Source organism: Nipponia nippon, unplaced genomic scaffold (assembly GCF_047370975.1).
Source record: "Nipponia nippon isolate SJK-2023a ecotype South Korea unplaced genomic scaffold, ASM4737097v1 scaffold_1, whole genome shotgun sequence".
Lineage (NCBI taxonomy): Eukaryota > Metazoa > Chordata > Aves > Pelecaniformes > Threskiornithidae > Nipponia > Nipponia nippon.
The window spans coordinates 96,929,485-96,941,227 of NW_028262290.1; the positions used below are offsets into that span (position 1 = coordinate 96,929,485).

Genomic DNA, 11,743 nt, shown 5'->3' on the forward strand with positions numbered 1-11,743 from the left:
AAAAGTTCAGTCCTTGCTGAACTCAAGAGGCGGGCAAAAGTTTTGCTGAGTATGTTGTGAAAGTGCCTCTCCTCACCCACCCCCGCATCTGAGACAGAGGAGCTCAGACCAAGCTAAGAACGCTTCCATTCTCTAGCACTATAGAGTGATACCTTGAGCTATTTCACCGTGCCCCATGATGGAAAAGTACACGTACACAGCTGACATCCAAACACTTACTGCCTCCGTATGCAGCGCATTCCCCATAGTTCAATTCTGTACTAAACCTTCACTCTTTAAAAAGTTCATTATGTGGGAGAGGATAAAGCAGGGACAGCACAACCTTATTCAACAGCATAAATGGGTTTCTCTGGCAACCATCATCAAGCTGCATTACATAGTAACTAAGTGTAGAAGCAGCTATATTTAGGTTCTGGGTCTGCTATTGCCCTATCTTTTTCACTGCAGAAAATTAAAATGTATCTGCACGTCTAGTTTAAGGGATGGGGGAAATCCACCCATCCACTGCTGGTGAGGTAGGGATGTGTCTTTGAAATTTGAAAAGGTCTGCCTGACTAACTTCATGCTCTTTCCCTTCATATGTTTGCTTTTTAGTGCATTGCCAGTTCTTCAGAAGTTTCTTAGTCTGCTCCAGACTTGCCAATTTGTTTTGTTCAGCTGTGTCTGCACTGGGCAACAGATGCTGCCTGTGGTGCTCCCTTGAATCCTAAATCCCAGGTGAGTCCCCCAGCCACATCCCAGCTGCATGCTGAGTCAAGGGGTGGCTGGACGACACTCCCCCGTGCACCCTGCACTGGATTGAAGGAAGGTGCAGGTGGGCAAGCGGAGATGCAGTGTGCTGCGCTGGTCTTTCCAAGCTGGGCAGTTTGGGGACCTTCACCATGGGGCCCCTTGCAGGGCATCGTAAGCCTTAGAGGACCTGGAACTGTTCATCCTACTCATACTGCACAGAGCCCAAGCACCCAAAGGCAGGCTCTTGATTCCCATTTAAATCATCTTAAATGTCTCTGAAGTTCAGAGCCTGGCTTCTTCAGTGTCTGGCACCACTTCAACCAAAGAGAAAAGTCTGATATGTGTTTACTGAACATCTCCAGCACCACTGTAGGTGCTTAATACATGGAGATAGGATAACAGCCCCACTTATGATCTCAGTAGCTGGGGCTCCACGAACCAGGAGGGATATGTAACCACTATTTTCAAAACGTCTGTGGAATCTGGGAGTGCAAATAGTTGCTAGAGAGTGATAAGCATCATCTTTTGATGACCAGCCTCCAGTAAAATGTCTCAGTTTGAGCGCCCGAAATAGCGGTATCTAAAATCATGAGTCCCTTTTCTGAAAGTGTTGATTCTATATATAATACAGAGACATCAGCAAGAGTAACATCCAAGGGAGTTAAAAATAATTCTGAAATATTCTGGAAGAAATGAGTTATGAGGAACTTTTCTTGATGGTTTTGTAATTTTTAATTTTTATATCTTTCCTTAGTATCACTTGATTTCTGTGGTCATCCTTTCTCCCAGCTTAGCATGGAGAGATAATTACAGCAGCTACTCTTATAAAAGGAACAGTTAAACTAATTACTACAAATCAAATCAAAGGAAAAATATCTTATGTTTCCACGAATTAAGAAATAATGCACATACGCTGTAGGGAATTATCTACAAACAGTTACTAAAGACAATAACAATACTGTTTATACACATTTGGCAGGTATATCTCAAATAATAGTGATAGCTTGACATCCAGGGATTAGCTCATGGACTCATTATCTTTTGAATGAGCTTAATGTTTTTAAAATTACTACATCAAGCCTCAGTCTGACATGGGTATTATGTAAGTTTCCTTCCAACAGCCAGCCTATACAAGGTGCTCTCCAATATTCTTGATTTTCCACTGGTTATTTGGCAGACCCCTGGGCAAACAGGCAGCAATTTCACAATCCACTAAACAAGTTTTTGGCCTAAGTTGCCACCACAATTTATATATTTACTTATTGCTCAAGCTGATAAAAACGTTTTGTTCAGAACCCAAATGGTTATTTTAAGTCCTAACTTATTCCATACCTTCTTCTGGAAATGGAATTTATAAAGAAATTGGTGAGAGGTGGACTGAATGAGGGGACAAGAAGCTGGGTGGAAAATCATCTGAACTGTCAGGCCTAAAGGGTGGTGATCATGGGTACGAAGTCCAAATGGCAGCCACTTACCTGTGGAGTCCCTCAGAGATTCATACTGGGGCCAATATTGTTTGGTGTCTTTACTAAGGGGCTAGATGAGGGGAATGAGTGTGCTCTCTGCAAGTTTTCAGATGATGTCAAAACAGGAAAGCAGTCAATACACTGGAGAGCAGGCTGGAGAAATGGGCTGAGATGAACCTCATGAAGTTCAACAAAGTGAAACACCAAGCCCTTCCTTGGTGAGAAACAACCCCTTGCACAGGACAGGCTGAGATCTGACTGGCTGGGAAGCGGCTCTGCAGACGCGTCCTGGAGGTCCCAGCAGACACCAAGTTGACCAGGAGTCAGCAATGCACCCTTGCAGCAAAGAAGGCCAACAGCATCCCAGGCTGCATTATCAAGAATGAAGAAGCGATTATTTCCCTCTTCTCTGCAGTTGTGAGACCACAACTGGGGTGCTATATCCACTTTTGGCCTCTGTAGTACAAGAAAGATGTTGACACTCTGGAGCTAGCCTAGCAGAGGGCCACCAAGGTGCTGGAGCACGTGATGTATGAGGAGAAGCTGAGAGAGCTGGAGATGTTCAGCCCAAAGGAGAGAGGGTGAAGGGGAGACCTGCTGTCTGCAAATACTGAACAAGGCTCTTCTTGGAATTGCACGCTGGAAGGGCAAGAGGCAACAGACACAAGTTAAAACATGGGAAATTTTGACGCAATGTAGGAAAAACATTTTGTGACCGTGCAACTCTTCCCCTTTAAAAGCCAGTCTGCTGGGAAACCAGTCCCTTCTGCTAGGCAGCAGTCAGCTTTAGTAACACGAATTATAAATTTTACTTACTAGATATCTAGATTCAGAAAAAACAATGAAACCTCAGCACTGACCAGACAGTCATGACAAGGGCAAAATTCCTTCCCTGAGCCCCAAAGGGCTACCAGTATATTGGCCAAAAGAAAGGCATCAAACCTAATCTCTGATTACAAAGAGGAAGGGCAAGAGTTCTTCATCCTATTGCAAAATGGCACCCAAAGACAGGTTAAAATGCCAGGATGCTTTCAGAGACAGACAGTGGCCCCTTCCAAGCCATGTTGCTTCCCTCCCAATGGGCTGGTCCAAAAGGCTTATGATACAGCCATGTGTCTGACCCTGCTGCAGCCACCAAAGGCTGAGCTCTCAAAGGAGGCAGGAGAATTGCTTGACAAAAAACAAGCTATTTTTTTCTGCTCTTCATCCTGACAAAAATGAATCCTGATCTTTAGAGTTCTGTAGCCTGAAAGACAAAGTCAAGAGTAAAAAGTAAATTTTTGGCTCCTTTAAGATGGCATTAACTAAGTCGGAATGTTCTACCCAAAAAAAAGTGCATGCAGGAAACTGAGGTTTTTGTTGGCTGAAAGTTTAAAATCGAACTGGAAAAAAATCAGCCAGTTATCTGTTTTCCAGTTTAGGACTAGGCTGCATTACAAGTATTTAGGGATCTGATGCTAGTGGGCTAGAGATTGCTGTTACTACTGCTTACAGCAGTGGGGGATTGTAGCTCACGAGAGACCAACAACATAACAAGCAGATGAAATGTGTGGACTGTTGCTTACACAGCACCAACATCTTTATAAAAGATACATATCTTTTTTAGGCTATACATCAATTCTGTCACAGTCTTCCAAGAATAAATAGTCCCTCCCCTGCCTTGCTAACATATCAGCCCGAGTATCAAGCTGTAGTCTTATCTCGCTTAAAAATGCTCATTTAAAAAGTCTTATCAGCTTACCAAAACAAATATTAACAAAGAGATTAAATGAACGGATATGTTTGCATTCTTTTCAAGAACATATGCATCTAATACTTGTCTCCATTTGGAGAGGAAAAATGAATCAAGAACACCTCCCCTGATTACTCTCCAAAAGCAGCCAGGTGAGGGCTAGCTAACATATATTCTTCCTTGAATCAAATCAGCCATCACACCTTTAAAAATAATGTGCACAATAAATTAGAGTGCAAAGAAAACACTTACACATGCCATTTGCCATATCCCACAAATATCCTGCGAGACACTTACATAAGGTGTTTTTTTTTTTAATTCTGTGTAATATCGTAGGGCTTTTTTCTTCTTCTTTTCTTCTTCTTTTCTTCTTTTTTCTTTCTCTGAGATGGATTGGTGAACCTGGCAGTGGTGCAGAGAAATTAACCACATGTTTCAAATTATCAGTCTCTTAATCAAAGTATGGAATTTTAATAGGTTTTTAATTAAGATCTAGTCAAGAAAAATAAGGACATAAGAAATGCTAGTGCTAGACTTAGGTGCTATTTCAGCAGAGAAACCGCTGGAGCCATTTTGCTATTGCATCTTGCAGGCCGCTGGAGCAAGATCATTCAGCAATTAATACCACAAATATCGTCATGAGGGGCTTAAGATGTTAAGCCCTTTGACGCTGAGCTTACAGGGTGGTTACTTTGAAGAAACAGGGAGTAGAAAGAAAGCTTCTCCTCGTGGAGAAATTGTGGTTTGATAGCAGATAGGTAGGAATCACCCAGAGCTTTGAAGAGAAAGCAGAGAAAAGATGCTTGGCACTTTTCCAGACCAAGCTGAACCCACATGACCGGGACATAACGTATTCCTGAGGAGGACTGCAGAAAGGTTTTATGCTGTCTTGTTAAGACAGGTGTACAAAAGTGCCTGGAGCGTTTTTTCAAAGCCTGAATAACTTCTCTTATATAGTAAACTGCTGCTTTCGATAAGTTCCAAGTCCTTGAAAATGAAGCAAGAGCAGTAAAATGCAACCAGCGCACCGACACGGCACCTGCCACAGCGAGGCTGCGCGCCGGGCCTCCCTGGCGGCTGCTGTACCAAGAACAGAGTGGGGTCAAAGACAAGTCAGCTTCACTGCTCCGGCAGCCCTTGGAAAATCATCCTAGTAACAATCTCGGCGTACCCACAGTATACACTGCTTTCCCAGGATAGAAAGGGCAGGAGTCTTAACCCATTAACAGTAAGAAATTAATCACCTTTTATGTTTGAACCTGCTCTGCAGCCTGCTTGTCACTCTGCACCGCTCCCCAGTAGTTTTCCATCGCTCTTCTCTCCCTCCTCACTGCCTTGGGGGAAAGGCCAAGGGGGAGGCAATGCCCTGCTCATTCCTGTAGGCTGGGGAGGTTATTCATGCTGCACTTCCCAGGCACTGGACTCTTACCGGGACTGAGATTAACTGCGATTAGATTCACCTCGCACGTAGTTTGACTGCGAAAGGACTATTGGCTAGCTGAGAGAAGCTGTTTTCCTCGATTCTTGCCACATCTTTAAAGAAATGGCAGGTAGGATGAGGACTGCTCAATGGTCTGTACATAATGTACTAGGAGACAGTTTGCAAACGTTTTTTAAGTGGCTTGATAGAGAAAAAACGCTGCTGTCTCTGTGCCCAGCTGCACCTCCTTTCGCCCTGGACATCTCCAGCCTACTGCCTAATGCAGGAGTAGCTGCCAGGGACCGGGGGTGGGTGCCAGGGGACCGGGATGCAGGGAAGGGCTGTGGGAGAGGGAGCGGGGGCTCGGAGAGGGTGCAAAGGCCTGGGACACCAGGCTGGGCTCTCCCTCCATGGTGCACCATCATGGTAGGGATTGCTTTGGTCGCAGCTGCCTCTAGAGGGCTCATTGCCTTGTTGGAGAGGCAGCAGCCTTTGTTCTCGCTTTACACAGCATCGCTGCATGAAAAATACTTCATGCGTCGCTTTGCTTTTCAGTCTTCCCTTTATTTCCATTCAAATCTCCAGTGGCTTGACCTCAAAACCAAAGACGCGGGGTGCAAGGGGTCTGTACGCGCTCACTCTGGCGTCACGGGGGTACAGCACACGCTCCCCATCGGGGAGGCAACGGGGATTTGCTGCCTGCCCGCCTCCTGCGCCACAGCATCCCCTTCACATCCTCCAACCCTCCGAAAGTTTAAGGCCTTAAATGCTGCGCTCCATTGCACTTAAACCCTGCTGCACATGTGCTCGTACCAGCATTTCTGCTACAGAGCTGATGCTCGTGTGCTGTGGTTATTTGTCCTGCTCCTCAGGATGGGCTGCCAGAAGCATAGAAATCCAAGACCAGTGGCACAACCAGGTTTTTGCATCTGAACAAAATTTCTGATCGGAAAAAGAGGAAACCCAGACAGAAGTGGTACTTACTAATTCCGTGCTTTCTGATGGCTTCATCAGGTAGATGGACCTATATCTCCAAACACTTGCAAAGCCTTGGAAGTTATTCAAGACTCGCTTGCTTCTCCAGGGCCAGTTGCTAAGGATGTACAGCATACTTTTAAAGCTCTTTTCTGTGGGCAGTAGTTACACCTGCAATGAAAACTGCAAATATGCAGCTTTAATACTGTTAGCACTCTTTAATCATTCTTGTGACTTTTCCTCTGAACTACACTGTATTTGTCAGTATTAGATTTCATCTGCAGTTGTGTTGCCCATTTGTTTAGCTTTATCCTAACGAAGGATAACGAGCCAGGATTGCTTTGCAAAGCAAGCAACTTGAAAGGTGAAGCCATTTATTCTGACTAGTGATTCCCCCTTGATTTTATAAGCCTCAAAAACCTCTGGAGTTCATCTGCATTTGGTTTAGACTAGTCAAACAGGATGAGATCATCTCACTTGCTGTACAGCACCTCCTTAGATGGAGAGTTCAGCCTTTACTCTTGCAGCTTTTGCCACCTCCCGCCAAAGTCAATAGAAAGGCTCTTGTTGGCAAGGTCGAAACGGGGACAGACCATCAGTCCCCCAAAAGACATATGTGATTTAGCAGTGGCGCAAGACTCCCCAGCACTCCATGAGTGTCAAAAGCGAAGTCTGATAGCACGAGGTTACTAGCAAGTTCTCAGGGCAAACTGACCTTCCCCTCCCCGGAGGAGGGATCTCCACCTGCCTTCCATTGCAGTAGTGTGTATATCCCTCTCCTTCGGGGATATCACTGGTTGGGTTCATTTCTCCCCCCAGGGAATGGAAAGAGCTTCTGGCAGGGAACAGCCCCTGCCGTAAAGAACGAAGCTGAGACTCTGGCTACTGGAGTTCAATCCTCTGGCATAAATCAGTGAGCACTGTACACAATGACAGTATAACAAGTCTTTATTGAAGCAAGAGTGTGAGTCAAAGCAACAGGCAAAACATAAACACCAAGCATCAGAAAGGGAACAAACATCCGACTCGGCAGCACTGTGTGCCAAGTGCCCCAGCACACGACAGGAGACTGTCATGTTGTTGATGGTATTTTGTCATAATTATGTGTAATTTGCTTACACATGTTGTTCAGCACAGATAAAATAATGATCAGCCTCAACTTGGCTTCTCACTGCGGAGTGACTATTTCAGTCCCGAAACAGCCCTTTTAATCTGCATTCCTTAGTGCCTCCGCAGTGAGAGGGTGAATATTTGTACGGACGTAGGCAACTGGACTATATATTTCACAGGCTGCCAGATTGATTTCACGCACTCTTGGAGGACTCGGTCTCTGGGGACTGCTCACAATTGCTGCGGTGCCCTTGATTGATGAACTTTGTCTTGTGGCTCCATGCTTTGGAAAGCCAATTTGCATGTATATTGCCAATGATTATTCACTCATTATTTTTATTAGGGAATCACACAGAGGCCTCTTCTGAGAAGCTGTCCTGTAGGTGCTATATGAACATAAAGCTTTATCAGCGTTCTGCCACAAAGGTTTTCTGGTGTCTAAGAGGCAAACACGAGCTTGATCACTCTCAGCATTTATAGCTGCTGCAGAGCTAAAAGGAGAAGGATTCTTTCTTCAAACAATGCTCTTTATTTGCACAGAGCTCATAGGCAGCCACATCTCTTGAGGGAGTAGAGGGCAACACAATAAAGTCCTCATAAGCTAGACCACCTTCCTCCTTTGGGACCATTTGGGATCAGTCTAGATATGTATCAGATTATCTATGCTCTTCTGCATCATTTATTCTCAACATCTGGAGACACCATCAATTTGTCAGGTATTTGATATTCACTGTGATTTCAGAACAGTGTGTTGGCCTTCACTGCTTAAAAAGCAAGCTCTGTTCAGTCACGCTGAGTTTACTTGTATAGTCTTTACTGATTAAAAAAAAAATAAATTGGAAGAACAGAGTTATTTGGAGAAAAAGGGCCTGTTTTGGCTTCCATAGACTCATCACTATGTCCTAGGACTGCTCACAGTAGCTGTCTGGCACAAAGAAGGTACAAGGCCAGCTGAAGTCCTCCTGCTAAAACTCCTCTGCATGTTTTGTTCTCCATTGCATTCTGCCCACAGGCTACGAGCAGAGATCAGGCCACAGCATGGCTTTGGCTCTGTGATTTGGGGTCAGCTGGAACCCTGCAGAGTTTTTGCACCTTTCCAGTGGTGCATGGAGGACCAGGAGGTGGGCTGCACCCTTCAGCTGCACCCTTCAGCTGCCCTAGGAGTTGCCTTACTCTGCGCTGGCAGCCAAATTCAACAAAAAAGAGGAGAGAGAGCCCTGAACTGAGAAAGTGTGTGCATCCCAGGCTGCCAAACCTGCCCAGCCAGCAGCCCATCGGCATACCTTCACCGAGGTTAAGGTTCACCGTAGCTAGGTGCTGCAGAATCCATCCCAGTCCACCCCCTACCAGTCTGGCTAGGGTTCCCCAAATACCCCAGTGCTTATTCACAGTCACTTTCACTTTGAATTGCTTTAAGATTCAAACACTCTGATCACATCCCATGGATTTCAATGGATTTGACTGGCTTCAGTCTTCCACCCAGCTCAGGATGAAATTTTTAACAAAGTCTTAGCAGAACTGGCCCATCCCTGCAAACTGGTTTATTGCACAACTGGCTATTTCATGTTAAAATGAGTGATGCAGCCGTGAAGATCATTCATATGAGTGTATTAAAATAGTCAGATGGTTCCTCTCTGTGTTTTTGATTTTACAATTAATTGAGCATTCATCATTCTTTCCCCTTTAAATGACATAAGATAACTACTGCATAGCTTAAAAGAATTCCAGGTGGCAATGAGACTTGTACTATGTAATATGTCCACTTAGTGGTATGCTTTGAGACTATAACCATCAACTGCGTAACCTGATAACCTTCTAAATTTTTATTGCTCTGTTTCATGAGGAAAGACTTACGTATAGCAATTTATTCGGTTTCACACCCTTTATCATAAGAAGAATACATGAATCCGTGACAGGACCAAAGTTTCCTATGAAGAAATGTGTACTGTCTTACCCCTTACATTTCAGTCTCCTGAAACATAAGATCTAAAAGCTTATAATCAACTACAATGTGTCCCTTCTTTTTATTAGCCTATCAAACCAAGTGGCAGAAGAGTGGCTTTCACAGAAACAGGTCAGTTTACATGCCTTCAGTATAATGTGGACTGCTTTATTACAGCAGTGATTGTCTTCCCTCAGCCTCCATAATTCATTGGATCAGATTTTTAAGACAATATTAAAGTCATCACTAAAGCAGTGTCCTAGCTATTAAAATAGCTAAAAAACTTGTTCGAAACCCGTCTTTGCTAATGCCCAATTAATAAGTTCAATTTTATAGCCTAACTAGATAAACCTCATTACTGTGAATATAAACTCAGAAACTAATTTAGTTTGCCAAATGGAATATAAGCCACATTAGCAGTACGGTTCATAAAATGAATAGCTTCCAGTAATATACCAAAACTCCTCCCTCCTCCTGGCGACTGGAATGTAAGAGCAGTAACAGTGAGCATTTGAGAGGTTCCCTTCTGGCTCCGTGTTCATTCAGGGTGATGGAGCTGAGCTTTCTTTAGTGAGCCCAGTTTTCTTGCCCTGGTGGAGAGGTTGTGGTCACGTGCAGAGAGCCCATTTCCCTCCACTTGCACAAGAGCTTTGGGTAATTTCATCTCAACGAGACTAAGGTGGGACAAACATAATGCTGTCACAAATTGACTGATTTTTCATAGAAATATCTCAGGGTTAAATATATTCTGTTGGTACCTAGGGTGACTGTGGCCAGAATCGGTTACATGCAGTTTTATTGTGTTTGTGTATATGTACATACTAGATATATAAAAATAAAATATATATATACACACATTTATTTCCTACATGCTCCTCTATCAGATGCTCAGCTGCCACTTCTGTAGGATAAAAAAGCCAGTTGATACTATACAGTAAGGAAACCAATATTCACTTAAAATTCTAGGCACCATCCCAAAGCTTATGGATATGCTATATGCAGAATGCAACGTAGCGTTCTGCTTACATCTCAGAGAGCAAAGCTTTAATTTTTAATGTTGCAGAGATGCTCTTTATCACTACCTTCCATATCTTCGAGCATATCAGCATTTCGCAAGTGTTGCTACAACAGTGGCCCAAGGTGCAGCTGAACATCTGGATCACTCTCTTTTTCCATTAGGCTGAGTATCCAGCATGGCAGGATTACATGTGCTCATCCCCCAAAATAACTGTTCAGCGTGATGCCAAAGGGGGAATGAAAGGTTCCTAAATACTTCAAACTTTTGCTTTGAATCTGTATAACAGGGCAGAATCTCAAATTGCTTCAGCCAGGGAGGCTTCTGCTCCCTCCTAAAAGTTGCTAGGTGGACTGTCTTCAGAGGCCAGCACATTTCTCACTGCCAGAACAAAGTGTCACTGGTACTGTGTAAATCCTACAGTAAGTCAAAGACCCAAGAATGGGTCAGAGGATCCAAATGACTTAAAGAAATGCATGAAATTACTCATATAAGCAAAAAAAAAAAGCAGTAAGTGGCCTGGCCTGTGTGTGTCTATTCACACAAGTATGCTTACGTTAACACCATCATATATGAAACAGTATGATCAAATGCATTCAACAGCTTCACTCACAGTTTGGCCTTAGCTCTGGATTTGAGAAGATCCTGGTACCTGACGGTTCTGTTGCAAACAGAAGCCAGCCGTGTCAGAGGCAAAGCCGCCTGCAGACTGGGAAGCTACATCCACACGTTCTGCGTGGCCTGGCCCATTGGTGGCAGGTGGAGTGGCTCACCCGTAGGAAGAGGACGAAACTGCAGCAATGAAATCCATCAGGCTGAGGTGGCAGCCAAATTTTGCAGACTTCTGTCTTTGTATTTGTTCTCCAGCCTTTTCATTACGTTGCCTAACTAATAACTCTGTGTGTCGAATACCTGTGGTGCAGGAGAACAGGCTTACTTGCACAGGGAACCTTTATATAGCACTTTAATACTTCCATCAGAAATTATTTGACTCAACACGTCGAGATGATTAACTCGGTCTTTGTAAATGATTTGACCGACAAATACTGACTAATGAAAAATGCCTGTTTTTCTCTGCATACTCTCACTCTGACCCCTGACACATATCAACAGGTAATAAACTATTTTATTCCTGTTTTCCCTTCAACAAATGTCCCTTAGAGCATCAATTTAGCTCATTCATAATAACCACTTGGAGTAGATATCTGAAAGTAACTTTCTCTATGGCTATAACAGCTTCATTAACTAAGACTGGATTCATATCAACTTTTCAAACGGGAGTCCCTTTTCACTTTCAGATGCCTCCAGTCTATCAACTTTTATATCACTCCTAAGGGCTGGCTCTAAGTCA

General features: G+C 43.9%; 1 long non-coding RNA gene across 1 annotated transcript; it reads right to left on the reverse strand.

Annotated features, from left to right (window-relative positions):
• Window positions 1-1,551: 1,551 nt before the first annotated feature.
• On the reverse strand, window positions 1,552-6,515 carry LOC148057494 (uncharacterized). Its single transcript, XR_015699950.1, has 3 exons — window positions 6,335-6,515; window positions 4,228-4,332; window positions 1,552-2,837 (listed from the first exon to the last, which is right to left on the reverse strand). It is a non-coding gene; the product is annotated as an uncharacterized LOC148057494 (long non-coding RNA).
• Window positions 6,516-11,743: the final 5,228 nt, after the last annotated feature.